This window comes from Acomys minous (assembly GCF_964271855.1).
Source record: "Acomys minous genome assembly, chromosome: 18".
Lineage (NCBI taxonomy): Eukaryota > Metazoa > Chordata > Mammalia > Rodentia > Muridae > Acomys > Acomys minous.
The window spans coordinates 17,648,504-17,668,427 of record NC_140501.1 but is presented as its reverse complement, the minus strand read 5'-3'; the positions used below and the strand labels follow the sequence as shown (position 1 = coordinate 17,668,427).

The 19,924-nt window shown below is 40.9% G+C and overlaps 1 long non-coding RNA gene and 1 pseudogene across 2 annotated transcripts; one reads left to right on the top strand and one right to left on the bottom strand.

Annotated features, from left to right (window-relative positions):
• Positions 1-2,322: 2,322 nt before the first annotated feature.
• Positions 2,323-19,325, top strand: LOC311589191. The gene is made up of 3 exons (XR_014776441.1): positions 2,323-2,361; positions 16,692-16,757; positions 18,266-19,325. It is a non-coding gene; the product is annotated as an uncharacterized lncRNA (long non-coding RNA).
• On the bottom strand, positions 9,296-9,837 carry LOC311589549 (large ribosomal subunit protein eL18-like; annotated as a pseudogene). The gene has a single exon. The product of its transcript is annotated as a large ribosomal subunit protein eL18-like (transcript).
• Positions 19,326-19,924: the final 599 nt, after the last annotated feature.

The window sequence follows — 19,924 nt, the reverse complement described above, 5'->3', positions numbered from 1 at the left end:
CTTTGTGAAGTAATGCATGCTAACCAAATTCTACTCTAATATTTTCATTCAACGACTTGGAAAGTCATGAAAATGCTTGTTTGGGGAGTTTGGAGCCATATAGAAAGAGAAAGCAAGAAAGAACCATATCAGGAGGATTTTTAAAAGAGAGAGGTAAAACAAAGAGTTCCAAGGATTGTCACAATCTGATCTGCATAAATAAAAGATAATGGCTTCGGTGAGCTGGCCAACCTTACTGTGGAGTGATCGGTCTGTGGAGAGCCATGTCTGAGAGGCTGCGGGTCATTATGGCAGAATAAAGCCTATTTCTCATTTATATTAAAGAACCTTGCCTGTTAAGGGCTTGATTTGAATCCCAGACATAAATGTGCATGGGGCTGCACACCTTGTTAAGTCAATTGCTACATATGCATGCTTTCCCTAACACACATATAGATTTTACCATTCACAACCCAACCATTACTCCAACTGTTCTATTCCTGATTTAGAAAGAATAACATTTAGATAGATCAGAAGTGCTCAAATGTACAGGATTAGAGGATACATTTTGCTCTTAAAATGGATTTTTTTGTTTCTAATTTTGCACAGAAGAAACAAATTTCCTTCCCCTTAGATGGGATTTGGTACATCAATAGGAGAAGGCTAAATTGTTTTCAGTTCTGTTTTACATGTTTGATTTATCTGATTATCTGGTTTCAGGCAAGATGGATTGGTCCAAGTTAGCATTTGGAGATTCTGCAATGAAAATATTGATATAATAAAGGAAAATATTGATATAAAAAAGGAAAAAAAGAAAGTCCAGTAAACAAAGCCTAAGAACAAAAATGAACTAGGAAGCCAAGGAAAACCGTAGCCCACTGGCTTTCAGCTTTCCTAATACTGTGGCCTTTAATGCAGTTCCTCATGTTGTGGTGAACCCTGACCATAAAATTATTTCATTGCTACTTCATAACTGTAACTTTGCTACTGTTATAAATCATAATATAAATATCTAATGTGCAGGATATCTGATATGTGACCCTCATGACCCACAGGTTGAGAGCCACTGTCATAGCTCCTTGAATTTTTTTAAAAATTATTTATATATTTTTATTTTATATGCATTGGTGTTTTGCCCACATGGCATGTCTGTGTAAGGGTGTCAGATCCCCTGCAACTGAAGTTACAGAGAATTGTGAACTGCCATATGGGTGCTGGGAATTGAACCCTGGTCCTCTGGAAGAGTAGCCAGTGCTCTTACCCACTGGATGTCTTCTTTGAATCAGACCTGTGAGATGACTGTAACTTTAACAAGAGCCCTACCTTCTAAGTCTTCTGGTTGGGAAACTCATGCATCACTTCATTCAGGTACACTCAAGCCCTAGTGAGTTGATTGACATCAACAGTGCAAAAAACTGTTGAGGCACTGATTCAAATAAAAGAACAACAGAGTAATCCTTACCACAGGAACAATGTAACATGATGGAAATGCTCTGGATAGAGGATAAAGCCTCTCAATTTGCCCCCACTGGGCAGATGAAGACACTGGGCCTCTTTGGTTCATAGTTTTTTATATTTCCTAGTGGATGAGTGGGAGTTGATTTAAATTTATGAAAAGGTAGTTTCATTTAAAAAATAGACAATGGCAGGATGAGAAGATAGCACACTGTGGTACTTTGGTCTTCAAACAAACGTCTAGACAAATAAAATAGAGCCAAACCTATTGGTAATGGGTGACTTGTACCAAAAACGTTTCACAGCACAGTTTTTGGGGTTCTCTGCAATATGTATATAAGGCTCATCCTGTGGAATTCTGTTAAATCTGTGATGTACATATCTTAAAGACAGTACAAAGGTATTTCAAAGAAAGGGGCCTGGACCCATGGGTCTCAATGTGAATGCTATGCCCCTTGAAAGAGGTTTTGGAAATTGGGTGGAACCAATGGCTGGGTATTACTGGCTTTTACGAAACAAAGGGCAGAGTTCTCCATGTCTTACAATGAACAAAGAAGACTTATTCTACTTCCCACAGAAAAGCTGCACATGATCACATTGATGAGCATGTGTGTGTCTACTGTCAAGTTTTCTTTTAGAAATGCACACACAGCATTGCATGCCCCATTTTAGTATGCGTGAACTTCTAGAGTAGCAGTTAAAACACCAATCAAGGGCATGCCATGTTTGTATTCAGATTTTTATCAATTGTGGAGGAATGCTTTGAGTGGATGTAGCAGCTGTCAATAAATCGAGGTTTAGCCAACCAGCTGGGCAGAAGGACAGGAAGTGGAAGGCAGGACTTCCTTCCAGGAGAGGAGTAGGAGCTGGGAGTTGAAAGTTGAGAGAGGACAGTTGGAGAGAAGCTGCCCCAGGAGAATCAGATTGGTAAGAGATTGAGATATAGTAGGTTATGAGGACATAGGATTAGAGTAATTTATTTTAGTTTACTAATAGATTAGCAGCAGTTTAGATTTGGCCCTGCATAATACTTGCAGCTTTAAATTACACTTCAATCCCATTGTATCGTTATTGGCTTCCTAGGCCATACAGATACAACTGCAACACATGAACTTGTAGAGTGGCAGTTAAAATCCCAATCAAGGGCATGCCATGTTTGTATTCATATTTTTATCAAGAGTCTGCACAATCTTGACAAAAGCATATTTCTCTTGATATTTGAGTAAGCAATGCAATATTTACAATGATCTGTATCTAGGGCTATAGGATTTATAGTGATTCTAAGTATGTGTCATATATCTTTTTAGACAAAATTCCTGTCCTCTTACATCTCCTTTATAATAAAGTGAAGATGCTGCTTTAAATTTTATTTTCCAGTACACAATACAGAATGTTTATAATGTAAAAATGAAGTTTTGGACATATCACTGTTGGAAACCCTGATCTAGGGCAAAGATAGTCTGTGTAACAAAGAAAGAAAATAAGGGAGGCTCTCAACAAACCCAATGGGAAGAACTGGCCTTTCTGAGTGTATCTAAAAGTGTGGAAATTTTAAGGGAAAGAGGAAAGCAGATGTGTATGGCTCCTGAAGACCCTGAGCATATACAGCCATTTTCCAATAGATGGAAAAATTAAGGCAAAGACAGGAGCCTTCAAGCACATTTCACATTTGGAACCCTAGGAAGACACTGTTTTGCCTAATGCCCTGCCCAGAACACCATAACACCAGCAAAATAGACAGGGCAGTGTGGCACATGTAGGCAGCAAGCAAAAATTATCAGCCTAAGATTGCTTATGCTGTACATAGGTCACATGACAGACATTAGTCATCTATAGGTTCTCTTGGTAGAAGAACTGGGTAACACCAGGGGTAGCAAGCCAGAAGGTTATCTGGAGCTTGCCCTGTCCATGGTAAGGTGGTCCTGAGTCAAGGCTTATGGGATGCAAAGTTAGGTTCTCCTGCTGTGGCGCAGATCAGATTTAGCACCTACAGCCCCAAGACAGGAATCCCTGACAATGCTGTAAGAGAATGGATCCCAGCAGCAGAGTCATGGAAACAGAAGAAGCTTGAGCCAGGGCCTCTCCAGGGTGGCCAGCTTGCACACCCACAAAACCACTGCGGTGTCACAAGGTCTCTTTTCATACCCAGAAGTCATCCTGTACAGAGAAACAAGAGCCCATGTAGTGGAGAAGCCTGAGCCACACCCAGAAATGGCAGAGAGCCTGTTAGACACTGGGCAGCTCTAGAGAGGTCTGGGTACTTCGTGGGACCGTGTTTAAGTCTTCTCATCAGGGCCAGAACTTTGCCCTACCCAGCTGGAAAACAACCAACCAAATTTTAAAAATCAGGAATAGACCTCTTTTTAAGCAAATCTCAGTCCACCACCTTTTACATTTGTGTTTAGTCTTCTGGGAGTATCAGAAACTGATCATTTTGAAGTTGGACTAAAGGAATAAGATGGGCATTCCATCTATCCTGAACCTAAGACTATTAAAACAAAAACAAGAATAAGAATGCCATCTACTGGCGTGGAAGGTAGCGAGACTCTAATAAATCCACAGTGAGCTAAAGAGACTGAAGGTGCTTCTGTTATTTCACTATGGAGACAACAGCGAGGGAATGGATTATTAAATAACAGTAGTAATAAAGAGCGTGGGTAAATAAAGGGATTCCTTCTTAAACAGGAAATCTTTCACCATGATAACAAGTTTTTGCAGTATTCCCAGCTGTAAGTTCCATTCTGACCCAGAAGAGCCAGCACGGAATCTGCTTTCCTGGCCTGTTACAATGCTTGAAACCAACCTAATCTTGAACTTTATATTTTAAAGTGTCATTGCAAACTGGCTTGCTGAGGCAGACGATGGAAAGTCATGCAATTGTCCTCTCTCTGTTTCTGCACATTGGAGCGCTGCTGGACTCTTCGCGTGTTTCTGCAGAAGACACACCAGGCACTGGTGAAGTGTGTATCAGTGCTGGCCCCTCTGCATGTGACCATTTCTGTGAATTCCCTCATGTGGCTGGAGATGCATTTTTCACCATTTTAAATTGAAATAGTATGTCTAATAACTTGTTATTTCGAAATCTTTTCAAATCCCCATATTTCATTAGATATTGGTCGTTAAAAATGTCCAAATCCCCAAGGTTTATTTGATTGAGTATAAATATCTCATTGTCCCAGCATGATTTACTGAAAAGATAAAGTTATCCTTTCCCCCTACCAAACAGCTTTGACACACTTGCCCAATACTAACTGGTGAAATGTGTGGGCATATCTCTGGGTTTTCTGTCCTCCTCCACTATTTATTTATCCATATGCCAGCTTTTCTCTCTGCTGATAAATGTAGCTCTATACTAGGCTTGAGTTAGTTGTTATAAATCATCTTTTTGATTCTTTTCCAAGATTTTTTTAAAATCTATTTTAGGCACTTCCTAGCACCATATAAACTTCAAAATCGGCTTAAAAATTTCTACCAAAAACTAGGCTATGGAAAAAATGGAGATTGTGTTGTATTTGTAAGTTAATGAGAAGCAAATTGACTAACGATGCTGACTTTTTTGCATATGACTATAGTATGTCTTTACATTTATTTAAGTCTTTAAATATTTTTATGAGCCAATCATTTGTAGAATAAAGCTTAAGTAAATAGAAAGATTAAAATTATAATCATTCTGAAAGTAGAAAAAATGACTTTATTACCCTGAGTTTGACAAAGATTTCTTAAATTTTACAAAAAATAAATAAAAAATAATATGAACTATGAGACTAAATAATGAGGGAGCCTTCACCAAAATCGCTGGAGAGGGGGGCAGCCAGAACCCAAACACTTGTTGCTAGCTAACTAATGTCTCCTACACATGTCAGAGAAGCTTTAGCCAAGAAATATCAACAAGATGGCTGCCTAAATAAGGCCTGTATAAATGACAACACCAGCTGGCATGCCAACATGGATGGGGAAGTTTTTTTATTTTATTTTATTAATTTATTCATATTACATCTCAATGGTTTTCCCCTCCCTTGTATCCTCCCATTCCTCCCTCCCTCCCATTTTCCCCTTACTACCCTCCCCTATGACTGTGACTGAGGGGGACCTCCTCCCCCGTATATGCCAAGGGTCCCACTCAAACTAAGGCACCAGCCAAGGACAATACAGGCCGTAAACTTCAAACCCCTACCCAGATCTAGCCAATGGACAGGACATTCTCCACAGTTGAGTGGAGAGTAGGGGTCTGACTTTCACACGTACTCTGGTGCCTCATATTTGACCATGTCCTCTGGAGGGGGAGGCCTAGTGGCACTCAGAGGAAGGACAGCAGGCTACCAAGAAGAGACTGGGAAAGTTTTCATAGGCCTCCACACCTAGATGAAGAGCTGCAGGCAATCAATGGCAACTGAGAAAGGAAGAGTCAGATTCCTCCCAGGACAATCCCAGTGATAGGCTATCCAACCCCAAGTAATTAACCCTAAACAGTGTGTATGAGCAACACTAATAGACTCAGTGAGTCGTACCTTTAACTACGTGTGTGTGTGTGTGTGTGTGTGTGTGTGTGTGTGTGTGTGTAAAACAATAATAATTTAAAATAAGACATCATTAATTTGCAAAGTAATGGGGAGCAGGGGAGCACAGTGCAGTGGGAATGACGTAAATGTAGTACTCATACGTGAAATTCTCAAGACAAAAAAAGATTTAATTAAATGAACACTTAGAAAACTTAAATAAAATCTCTACCTTATTATTTTGTGGATTTGAAATTAATTATCCTTGGAAGAAATTAAAATGTGATCCTTCAGAAGATGCTGTAACAAAGAATGAAAGGCAAGCCCCAAACTGAAAGAAAAATTTTTGCAAAACATAAGCTATTTACAAAAAAAAAAAGAAAAGAAAAAAAAAAAGAAAGAAGAAACATATCTGGCTGGAAAGATGACTAGGCAGCTGATAACACTTGTTCTTGCACAGGCCACTGCTGACAGAAAACCAAGTAGGCTGCCTGCAGATCTTCTCCTCTCTCTCTGTTCCCCCAGACTCAATTCCTAAGTCTGGTCCCTAGCCCTGCAGCAAACCACTGGCTGCAGCCTCCCTGCCTCCCTGCCCATAGCTTCTATGAATCCCTCCTTTTCAACTCCTTGCTGTGTCCCAGCCCCCAACTCAAGCAGGCATTCCTTGTGAATACACCAACTAATCAGTCCAGTAAAACAGGCAACACACAGCCATCACACTCTCCAATATTCCAGAGAGGAAATAGAAACCAAGGAAAAATACACCCAACCCAACAAAAAAAGACAAACTCAGACATCAGCACTTCAACCAATAATCATCCCAAAGCCAGATGTGAGGCAGCAACATAAAAACACCATCAATGACAGCCAAGGCAATGTGTCTCCACTTCCCTCCACAGCAGACCCTGAGTGTTCCAGTGTAGCTGGAGCGAACAGGAACCACAGCGGCAAGCTTGACCAACAGAATACAATAAATAGAAGAGAGAATCTCAGGCATTGAAGATGCAACAGAAGAAATGGATGCACTTGCCAACAAAAATGTTAAAACTAAAAAATTCCTGACACAAAACATCCAGTAAAACTGAGCCACTCTTAAAAGACCAAATCTAAGAAGGATAGGAATAGAAGAAAAAGAAGACTGCCAGCTCAAAGACCCAAAAAACATTTTCAACAAAATCATAGAAGAAAAGTTTCCTAACCTGAAGAGGGAGATGCCTATAAAGATACAAGAAACATACAGGACATCAAACAGGCTTGGCCAGAAAAGAAATTCCCCCTAACCACATATTAACTAAAATAATAAACATACAGAACAAACAAACATTATATGCTGCAAGGGGGAAAGACCATTTAAAAGTAATATATAAAGGCAGACCTATAAAAAAAAAATCACACCTGAGTTCTCAGTGGAGACTCTAAAAGTCAGAAGGGCCTAGACAGATGTTCCACAGACTTTTAAGAGACCACAGATGCCAGACCAGAATACTATACCCAGGAAAACATTCAATTACCATAGATGGAAAAAATAAGATAGTCCATGATAAAGTCAAATTTAAACAATATCGATCTATAAATACAGTGATAGAAAGAACATAAGGAGGTTAACTACACCCATGAAAACACAGGAAATAAATAATCTCAACCAGATAAACAAAAATAAGGGAGAGAGAAGGAGAGAGAGGGAGAGAAGGAGAGAGGGAGAGAGAGAGAGAGAGAGAGAGAGAGAGAGAGAGAGAGAGAGAGAGAGAGAACAGCCATATCTAATAGGAATAGAGAAAATCATAAAGCCAGTACAGATGCTGGACAATGATCCAGCAAAACTGAGTCAAATGATGCAATTACCATTGTGGCATCTTTCACTTTGGGTCTTGGTCTCAACATGTTGCAAGCTCAGGAGCTTTTAATATTTGTACAACTTGGGGATATTGGATTTATGGGGAAATTCTTATGAATCATTTATGCCCTCTCCCAGGAGTACTGCTTCTAAGCTTCCCCAGGAAAGTTCTGAATATGCTATACCTTCCACTTTTAGGGAGATATCATTATCTGGCCCTACTTAGAGAAGGTCTTCCTTATGATCTGGAGGTTATGACTCAAATAAAGATGACAGAGACCTCCTGTCTTACTCAGGAACAAGATATCAGAACAAAGGGAAATTTAAACAGTAAACACTATATCTTTTCCTCAAGGGGCATACCGTACGTGTCCCTCAATCTTATATGCCCCGTAATTGATTGAGCATATACTAGGAAGAGGCTTTTAACCTGATCTGCTGCCAACTTCTCTAGCCCATGGAATAGTGTATCTGAGTTCAATTCCACATGGAGGCTCACAACCATCCATAGTGAGATCTGATGCCCTCTTCTGGCATTCAGGCATACCTCCTCTTCCTAGAAAATTATCTGGTGCAAGGCCACTGTGGTAGCCAAGGAACAAAAAAGAAATATATCAAGATTAGGCATTTACATATAAACATTGTACTGTGGCAGAAATTGAGTAATAACTACAGCAGCTTTGGCCTGAAGATGACCATTAGAAACTGATAGAACATTGCTCAGGACATGCAACCTGCCCAGGCTAGCTTGGAGATTTTCTTTCTCTCTAGTACCCTTGGAACCATAAGATTCTTAAAAGTTGAGTTATAGGGTTGATGAGGGAAAATGATTATAAAATGATTATGATTCTGTCATGTTTTATCAATGGCGACTAAACTTATGACCAAGAGGGACAAAATGCCTGGGAACAAAAATGATACGATCTATGTTTGGGAACAACATGAATCTGTGCCTGTCTATTGAGTTCTGTACAAATAAAGAAGCACTCTGGCTGCCAGTCAAAGAGGATGTAAAACTCCCCCTGGCCTGATTCACTCCTCCTCAAGCACATGCACTCAAACACACACACACACACACACACACACACACTCCCCCCAGCGGCAGCAACAACAACAAAATAACAGGAATCAACAATCATTGTTCACTGATATCTCTCAATAACAATGGTCTCAATAAAAAGACACAAGACTATCAGAATGGAATGGAAAACGGGATGCTTCTTCTGCAGCATCCAAGAAATATCCCTCAGCATCAAAGACAGACAGTACCTAAGGTTAAAGGGTTGGAAAAAGATATACCAAACAAAAAGACCTAAGAAGCAACCTGATGTAGCAATTTTAGTATCTAACAAAATAGACTTCAAACCAAAACTAATCAAAAGAGATGAGGAAGGACACTACATATTCATTAGAGGAAAAATCTACCAAGATGACATTTAAATTCTTTTTGTTTGTTTGTTTTTGTTAACACCCAATGCTTTTTTAATAACAGTAAGATCCAGGGTTAATTTTTGTAGCCTCAGCTGGCCCTTTAGCCTCTGGCATGCTCGAACTTCCAGCCCTTGGAGCAGACGTAGGGTTTGGTGTGGCTGTGTGGGGTCCCTGAGGCCTTGCCAAAATGCAGGTACACTGCTCGGCCCTTCTGAGGACCAGAAAGGAGCATGGTGCCTCGGCCTTTTGGAGACTCCAGGGCCAGCTGGTCGAAGGTGAGGTTCTTACCCCTAAGCCGAGGATGCGACTTCGGGCCCGGCTGCTCACCCGCAGTGCACACACCTTCAGCTTAGGCACTTCCGGGATCCTCACATCATCTGTGACTGTCCCCACAACCACGGTATTTTTGTTTTCTCAACCATGAAGCTTCATCTTTCAGGTCATGTGTGACAGGGACAGAGGTGGCCAGTTGGTGCAACTCATGAATAACCTTTTCAGGACAGCCTGATTGAAGGTGGGGTTGGTTCGCCTGGCCAGAAACCTAGACAGCTTGACTAGCAGCCACAAGTAGATGTCGCGGCTCTTGGGCTCCTAGCGCCAAGCCTTTTGGTCCTTGTTATGATGAATGTCAACACCTATCATGGTGCCTCGTGCTCGGCCAGTGACATTTAAATTCTTAACATCTACTTCCCAAACACAAGGGCACTCAAGTGTGTAGAAGAAACACTACTACAGCTTAAATCATGCAATGACGCTCACACACTGATACTGGGGGACTTCAATATTTCATTCTCACCAATGGACAGGACATCCAGAAATGCTGGAGCTAACAGACGTTATGAACCTTCGGTGGATGTAAACATGTATTTGTTTTGATCCCAAGTGTGGGATGTGAAACTGCCTTGTGTGAGAGTGTGTGATGTTGTCCACTGGAAACAGACTTGTGAGAGAGCATATGATGCTGGTACACTAGAAATGGAACTACCTCTTCTGGGGGCATGATCTTTGCCCATTGAAAAACATTCTGTGTGTACTATGGGAGAGTATCAATAGTCCAAATAACAAATATCAATCACCTTTTGAATTGCTTCGCATTGCTTGGCTGTTCATCATTCTGCTTCAAGATGCTCCTAGAGAGAAATTCTCCAGAGAACACTTGTAGGTTCTGGCTGCTGCAGTTGCAGTCACTTTTGCTAAATTGTGGGTTTAGTGTTTAATGGGTCTGTTGGGATCCTAATGATGTGGTCTACTTCCATTGTCCCTACTAACCTTTTTTCTCCCCTATCTAGGGTAGGTGGGTTAGCAGGGAGGTAGAGGCACTAAAGAACCCCAAATAAAGTAGGTTTTAAAAAAGATCAAAGCCTACAAGAACCAAATGGACCTAACAGATATTTATAGAACATTTTACCCAAACACAAAGAATATACCTACACTCATGGGGCTTTCTCTAAAACTGACAACGTACTTGGGCACAAAGCACGTCTCAACACGAGACACAAGAAAATTGGAATAACTCGCTGCATTCTATATAATTATGTCACACAGGGTAATAACACTCTCCTAGGAGCCAGACTATCTAAAAGTACCATAGTGCCAGGGAAGGGAAACTTCCCTTCAAGTTATTGGTTATAGAGTTCCAAAAGACCCCCCAAAGCAAAACAAACCAGCATTGTTGGTTTCCATAGCCCCAAAGAACTTGAGCCTGTTGCTGAAGACACTTCATACATTAGACTCAGGACCTGCAGGTGGGTATTGACCTGATATTCACCTGGAACTCTTCTTCCTGAGGACTAGCTCTCATAGTATTGGAGGGTGCTATGCAAGCTGCCAAGGGAGAAGAGCAATCAATTTTCTTACTTGGCTGTAAAGCCTGCGAAACACAGCTCTGCCTTGCCCAACAAGACATGTTCCCTGGTGTAATAGCAATAACTATTACCAGGCGGGTAGCCGTAGCTGTCTAATTAGACTTAAAGCCTACTCAATAGGGGGAACTCATGCCTGCTACTGCAATCTAGTCAACTACACATGACTGGAGATGAAATAGAACTTCCCAAAAACAAGATAGCATCTAAAATTACTCTAAATATTTATCCTTACACCCACAGTTACATGTAGGTCTCACCCTTCATCAAAGAAGTTTCTTTTTTGCAGCAGATAAAGGTCACTACAGCAATCCACAACTTGTCAAAATGCAGAAAATAAGTGTCTGTGGAGAGCCTGGTGCCATTTTGTATATCTACAATGCAATCCCTACACCTAAGGCTCAGGAAACATTGAGAAAGGAGAGCCGGGAAGAAAGTAAAGGCCAGATGCCAGGATGCCTGATGCAAGATAGCATCTTCTAGGCCTGACAGGGAGGCTGAAGCCCTCAAATCTCAACGGTATGTCTGCCCAAGGAGGCCTGAACAATAGCACGGTTATCCATTCCATTGTCACTGTTAGTAGCTCCAAACAGTCGTACGTATGTGCAACACTAAATGTACTCCATGCATAATATGTCTTCCTCTGTGTGTGTGTGTGTGCATGCATGTGTGTGTAGAACAAGCATATTCTCTGCACAACTGTAAGTCATAAGTAGAGCTGTTGTAAATATTAAACAGGATTTTTATGGTAAGAACACAATAGTCAGTCTCTAAAGTACTTCAGATAAAACATTTACATCCTTGAGTCTACCATTAATGCTAATTACAAAGTTGAGCATCTCTAATCTACAAAATTCAAAAATCTAATACTCCAAATTCAGGAGTTTTTAGAGGTGACACACTATCACAAGGAAAATTCCAAATCTTGTTTCTCATTATGGTAAAATATGGTGCAGAAAATTATCATCAAGCTAAATGTATAAGATATATACGTATACATATATATGTACATATATATGAAACATACATGAATTTTTAAGTGTAGACACAATGTTTATCCTCAAAATGTTTTGCTATGTATGTACAAATATTTCAAAAATTCAAAGGAAAAACTGAAATCCAAAGTAGTTCTGGTGCCAAGTACTTCAGATAAAGACATCCAATCTGTACTAGGCAGATCGCATTACCCATTCCTCTGGAGGGAGGCCTTCTACATATGTGAGCAGATCATGTTGCTCCTCTGCACAAGAACTTCTCAAGGCTTCCTCCTTCCTTAGGAGGAAAGCTAATCTCTTCTAAAGGCCAAGAGGGGCCCCGTCCATCTGCACTGTCCTGTCCCCTATATTACCATGGTCTTTCTCTATCTTCATCTGCCCCTGCTTCCTAATCCTACACACACACACACACACACACACACACACACACACACACACACACACACGCACGCACACGCACACACGCACGCACGCACGCACGCACGCACGCACACACGCACACGCACATGCACACACATGCATTCCTTCCTTCCTTTCCACACTCCTGATGATATTGTGATCTCAGAGACCCAGACTTTGCACAGGCTGCTCCCTCTTCCTACAGATTTCTTTAGGATTCACTTCTTCCACAGCTTTGGGCAAACATCCCTGTCCCTAACCACCCTATTTGAAGTCACAAATCTCTTTTCACTGGTTTCCCCCATAGCCTCTATCATCATGACATTCTGTATTTAGTCATTTGCCTTATCAGCTGTTGGTCTCTCCACACTGTAATTTGCTACTGTCTGCAGCACACGAAGCATCACATTAGGCAATTTATATGTGTTGGCTCTGTTTGATTCACACAGTGACTCTGGAATGGTAACTCTTTGTCTTGTAATAATAAGAAAACAAACTAAAGGAGAGTGAGTGACTTACCCACGACTATCAAGGTCTGTCAAGGATGTCTTAAAGCTCAGTTCTGACAAAATAAGGTGCATTCTGGGTGATAGGCTCATCAACAGTGAGTCATGAATTAAGAAGGAGCCCATGGGGCCCTACCACTTCCTGTGAAAGTGCTGGCTACTAATGGATTCTGGGAAAGAAGTAGTCATTGTCTTCAGTTGTGCAGCCACTGGGATGCCCACCATGCTCCAAAAGCAAGATACAAGCCCAGAGTCACACAAACGATCCTGGTTAAACTCAGTTGGTCTCACTTCTGTCAATCACCATGGTCCATTATTTTCTACTGTGACTCAGGACTTTCTCTGGTGAGACAGACAGAGCCTGCAGCCAGACTCCCTACCTACAAACCTCATCACTCGCATCCTTCCCTGAATTTAAGTGGTCACTTCTTCAAGTTGTCTCTACAGACACTGTAATCTTCAAAAAGGAGAAATCTCAAGTTAGCAGTGTTTTATACTCTGGGGAGAGTGGAGGGCAGTTGTAGTGCACGACAGGTAGAGCCCGTATTGTGAGCCTGGCACTACAGCTGATGCTGCAGAAAACTCAGCATTATAGAACTGAGAATTCGGAGCCGTGTTCCATCAGCTCAGAGAGAATTTCAAGGAAATAAGTGAATCACTACTTCCTTTCTCAATTATAGATTGCCAACCGACTGGAATATCTCTATTGATGTACTACTGTTTTTGCTGTAAACTTGAATCTGGGGAATATAGATCCTCTGTCTGTAAATCCTCCATGCCTAGCACATGAAGAAAGAAGAATAAGAAGAAGAAGGAGGAGGAGGAGGAGGAGGAAGAGGAGAAGAAGAAACAGAAAGGAAGGAAGGAAGGAAGGAAGGAAGGAAGGAAGGAAGGAAGGAAGGAAGGAAGGAAGGAAGGCCTAATGAGCATTTGCTGAGTCAATGAAGTGAATAGATTAATGATGCAACAATACCTAGGAGGAGCTGAGAAACGTAACTCTACAGAGCAGCAATGCTGTTTCTTAAAGGATCCTTTTATCTTTTCTCCTGACTTGAAACATAGACAGAGCTAGCTTAAATAACGCTATTGCAATGGGATTTTAAAGTGAGCACTGCATATCACAATAAGTAATGTTCCAATTTAAAGCTGTGGGTGATTGGTTCAATATGGAACGGCAGTGAATGCTAAGAAAAGTGTCTGAAATCCAGTAGCTTATTGGTTAAATATTGGTTTAATTTAAATCTGAATCTTAATCCAAGCATACCCCCCCTCCTCAGGCAGCCCCTTTTAAGTTCTCTCTATCGTATGGCAGTATTTGCATCTGTGTCTATGTACTATATTACACCATAAATACTGGAAATAAGGGACTGTGGCTTATTCTTACAACCAAAAGCAACGCTGCGAAGTTGGTGGGCATTCACACAATATTTCTGTAATCGAATAGATTTAGTCTCTCCCTAACCACTCCCAGCTGCAGTAAATGAAGACAGATATTTTTTCCCCTATGGAGAGTCAGTTGGGATAACTGGTTTAAGCACTTATCAGAATGGGAGGGGACACGTTTATAAATAGCTGGACTACCAGTCAAATAGCTTCATAAATATCAAATCAGGCATACTACTAGGCCATTTGATGGACCATGCCTAAGGAAACAATTATCAAAGTTCCTCCAATAAATCCATGATGATTTAACATGTACTGGCCACATACAATTCATCAATCCCAGTACCAACATATTTACATACATCGAATCATTTAGTTCCAACTTCATTAATCTACATTGATTACTGCCCATTTTCTGGATGAGCAAATTAAGGTGAAAGCACTGAGCAAATCTGGAGCCACCCATACGATTGGAACAGGAACAGGAACAAATAGTCTCTGATTTTAACATTGTGTTTATTACATTTCCTTATTAAGAGATTATCTCTTGCCTACCAGCTGTCTTTATTTGCTCTGGTTATCTTTTATTCCAACTAGCTCTAGACGTTGATAGATGGCCTTCTGATGTAGGGCCTGGCTCTCTGTAGGAGCTGAGAGACGGGTCTTGATTGCCCTGCACTGTCGTATCCCATACAGTAATAATTACATAAGTAAAAGTGCAATAAAGTGGGAGGTTTTAACCCATAGTTTATGAGACACAAATGAGCTCTAAAAAGCTGCCATTTTATTATTTCCTTTACAGATACTTAATAGGTAATGTCAGTAGTAAAGTTTAGTGCCCACCAAGCACTTAATACTCCCTTCCCTTAGAATGATCAGACCCTTAAAGGAAGAACCATCGAAGGAGCGTGAAGATGTGTGCGTGACCCATGCTCACATTGCTGGGGCAAGAACTGAGATGGAAAGGAGCTGGGACTGGAGTGTTGCAACAACTATACAGATTGGCCAGCCAGGAAAAGCTAGGGGTGGGGGGAAGAACCAGAATGAGGATATTATCCAGAAAATTAAAATTGTATGTGGCTGTGCTTGCAGCATACACCACCTGGAAGAAATGGCCCTAAATTGTAGACACAGCATGAAACAGGCATTGCTGAGTTGGTTTGTTTCACATTAACTCACAGTGTCTGACCTCCTCTGACATAGTTCAACATCTGAACATTTTTCATTCCTCCCTAATAAACTAAACATCTCTTTACCTCAGAACAGCGAGGCTCCCACTAACTCCTCTTAGCCTCGAAGCTGGGAACCCAAATCCCTGACAAGCTGGCTTCTTTCCATTCCTTGCCTTCTTGTTTCAGTTCTGAGTCTTGTTTTGCATTTCCTCAAAAGGAGAATGTGGCTGTTATGCTTGGGTACTACTAGGAGCAGTGGCTCAGCTCAACAGGCACTCTGCCCGCAGCCTATTTCTCCTTCCTCAACACCACCAACCCAAATCCAGAACACTCACTGGGACACTCCCAGAATCCCGCACAACGAGTAGCTTACAAGGTTATTAATCCACGCTGCCCAAAGACATGGAAGCTTCTGTCAAATTTTGCACTACATACTAAGGATATTTTATTAGAGATATACAAGTTTGGACTTGCTATGTCTTCCTGGCAATTTTAGTTAGTATATTGCTATTATTTGTGGACCTTTTATCCTTTTATATAAAAAGCCTGTTACGTGTGCTATGTACATCTATGGCTTTTGTTTGGGTGATTTCTCGGCGTGTATGATTGATTACATTCCCTAAGCCATCTGTGCCCTTCTTTACAGTTTTATACCTGCGTAGAGTCTTTTAAATTCAATCTGATCATCTTGTTATTAGCTAGTTTACTCGATCTATGTCATAGTTTTTGTCCATCTGACATAAGCCTAGACAAACCTGGGAAGAGAGACTCTCATTTGTGGGAATGCCTCCATCAGACTGGGCTGCAGGCACGTGTGTGTGTGTGCTGTTTTCTCGATTGCTGATGGATGTGGAAGGATTCAGCCCACTGAGGCACTTATAATTCCTTAGCAGGTGGATCTGGGATGGATAGGAAATGTAACTGAGCAACCCAGGGGAAGCAAGTGAGTAAGGAGCGTGCCTCCATGGTCTCAGCTTCCGTTCCTGTCGTGATCTGGGAATTGTGATCTGGAAGAGGCCCCTTTCCTCGGGACTTGGTTTTGTTTGTGGCAGTTTATCACAGCCCCAGAAAGCAAGAACTGTCTGTCATTCAATTTGAAGCATTTTATCATTTCAGTTTTCTTTCCTTATTTAATTAATTGAATGCTGACAACTGCTTTTCTGTATCTCCAAAATTCAGAGATGTTACTTATCTTTAACTACAGAATTGGTTGAGACTCCAACGTTCCAAGAGTACTCTGGGAAGGTAAGCTATTTGTTTTTACTTATGGAACTTAATAATATAATTGCACATGTCTATAATGTGTAGTGATCAAATTAGATTCCTTAACCTTACATCTCTCCAAATAGTATCATCTCTGTGTAATGAACTTCCAGCCTCTTCTCCTAGTTATTTTGAAATGTGTGATTGGTATTGCAGCCAGTATTTAACTCTGGGCTGGAAAATGTTGGGCCCACAATTCCCACTGTGAACTTGTACCCATTCCACACGCCATCCCTGTACTCTAGTGACTTCTGTCTACTCTATGCTTCTCTCTGATCAACTGTCTTAGCATCCTTTAAAGAGTGTGAATATAGTGATTGATGACAGGACTGCTTTTAGCTTCTTTTTTTGTTTGTATTGGTCCCATCCTTGCTTCTGTTTGTTTAGTTGTTGCTTAGTATGTAATGGCCCTATCTCACAACCACCTCAGAGTCTCTTGCTCAGACTCATCCTTTATTTCTGCTGTTTCTATGGTAATATCTATGTGGCCCCATTCAACCTTGGGCAGGTGTCACCTGGTGGCACCTTGCCTCACCTTGACACATGCTTCTCCCTTGCTTTCCTAGAGCAAGCCTCTTGGTGAAGCCGTAGTTTGGAGTACCACCCATGAAAACATAGCAGGGAAAAAGCATCAACTGATAAATACTCATTTTCTTTCTGTCTGTCTTTCTTGGAAGACAGGAATGAAAGTTATTGCCCATAGCTTGTCAGCCATGTCCCTAATATGTGATTAAGCACCCTATTACCTGCAACAGTAAAGAAAAGCTTAAAGTAAAAGATCCTCAACCCTTGCCTTTCAAGAGCCACTTTCAGTGGTCAGATTTTTGACACAGCTTATAAAACAAGGAAAATAATATTTAATTCCTTCGCCAATTCTTACAATTATTAAGTAGATAGTATAGACAAGGCCACATTTTTAACGTTTTATTTAATTTTAAAGTACCACTTTACTATGAAGATGTATTATTTACTGTTGGTAATATGTTGTGATAATAAACGATTTCTATAATCTTAAGATGATTTTAATATGGATAAAGGCAAAATGACTTATGTGCTAACAGCAGTGGATTTTCCTTAAAATTATTCTACCTATCTATCAATTTACTTCACAAATATTTACTGTGTCAGGTTTTTCTGGTGGTGCTTTCACTTTGAAGCTAGTTCATTTCCAGGTCTGCCATAAAGTATATAATGTGGCCCAATTGTTGAGTACCTCTCACCTCCTTTCCCTTTTTAAAGGCAAATAAGAAAGGTAAGAGCATCACCAACAATAGAGACCTTGCAACACCGACGGTGAGACCTGCCTGCTTTTCCGGCACATCCACACAGTGCGCGGCTGATCGCTATTGAATACAGGGATATTCTTTTCAGATCATTCTTACGTCCTTCACTCAAGAAAGTTCTAGAAAGTGCTTGAATAGTAACAAAGAAGAATTTGTGGTTCGGGTTGACCTATTCCTCTCACCACTTCTTTTACTTTGTTTCGTCAGACAGGCTGTCTTGAAAACGAAGGTCATCAGAAGAAACCGGAACCCGGAAGTGCAGAATCGCAACCCTCCAGGGTTGTGATGAGCGGGACAGCACACACACCCTGACAGGAAATGATCACCCAGCCTTAAGAACTGAGTCACTTCCTAGCGACATTACTTAGAACTAATGCCATGAGTCTTCTGCCTGCTCCAAAGGCACACAACGAACACTTCCGGGCACCAAGCACTCCATCGAGGAAAAGCAGGAGGCGCCTCTGCTTAAGACTGCTGCCCAACAACTCCCTGTTGACCCCTGTCTAAGGCTGAAGTTGATGCAAAAAATTTCCATTTTTCTGGTTTTATCTCTTTTTTATGGCTGGGATATGTTATCTAGATCTTTGTACAGCTCATATTAATGTAGTCTCTAAACACAAGTCAAAATTCATTCTCTGATCCCAAAAGAGGCAATAACTACTTTAAAGAATTTCTCTCCACCAATTCTTTTTCCTAGGGAATCCAGCTGACAGGCTTGAGTTATTTCAGATGGTTTAGATACAGGATTTTATGCACGCATTTGTTTTTATATATACTCACAGGTGTTCTCACATATCTTTCACCTCTTTCAAAATTTAGAAGGAATGAAAACACCTTGAGTAAATCATACAAGATCTACTGTCTGTCTGACTCGCCCTTTGTTCAGGCCCGTCTCCTTTTCCCATCCCTTTCTTTGTCTACTCTATTTTATTCCATTTGAAGAGGTCAGAGTAAGTCTCTTCGGCCTGCACTCCAAGGACCTTGTACTCTTGTTTAACCTGGGAGAAGAATCTAAAAACAAGCCTCCTCGGGGACTTGAGAAGCACCAGAGCAAACGCCAGCAAGCGGGCAAAGCAAAAAGAAGAAGCCAAGCAGCAGCTTACTCTACCCCTCCGAGGAAGGCTGCGTAAGAAACGTGTTTACACCTGAGTCAATACAGCCAGAGCAGTCTTCAGCGTGCGAGGTAGGCTTCATATGGGGCTACAAGATAAAAGAGTGCATTGCAGCTGTCAAATTATTTACCAAATAAAACAGCACTTGGCCAGAAAATGAAGGAACAGCTCCAATAGTGTTGCCCGGTCTCTGTGGTAACTGCACCGAGCAGTATCAATCATATTCCTTCATAATTTTAATTTTTAAATGGAGCAATAAATTTACATGGTATAAAAATATCACCATGTTTAACATTTCTTATTTGTGCTGACATTTTTATTATTCCAAACATAAAACAGTTTATATGTAAATTGCCATATGCTCTTAAGTTAAACCAATACAATACTGACTGGAAAAAGAACTCATTGTTTTTGTTGTAAATGTGTATAACAACCCACTGCACAAATAGTTCAAGAAAATTATAAAAAGTGACATGTGGACAGAGAAAGAAAACTTTCTGTGTGACTCAACTGGGTCATGAATTCTGTTTTGTGCTTGCTTTTGGTTGTGTTTAACAATAAGCATGTTCTGTTTTAAGTAAACAACATTAGGAGATTGATTGTCCTAATTAGGGTCACTGTTGCTACGAGGAAACACCTTGACCAAAGCAACCTGGGGAGGAAAGGGTTTCTTTGGCTTATACTTCCACACCACTGTTAATCATTGAAGGAAGGCAGGACAGGAATTTAAACAGGGCAGGAACCTGAAGGCAGG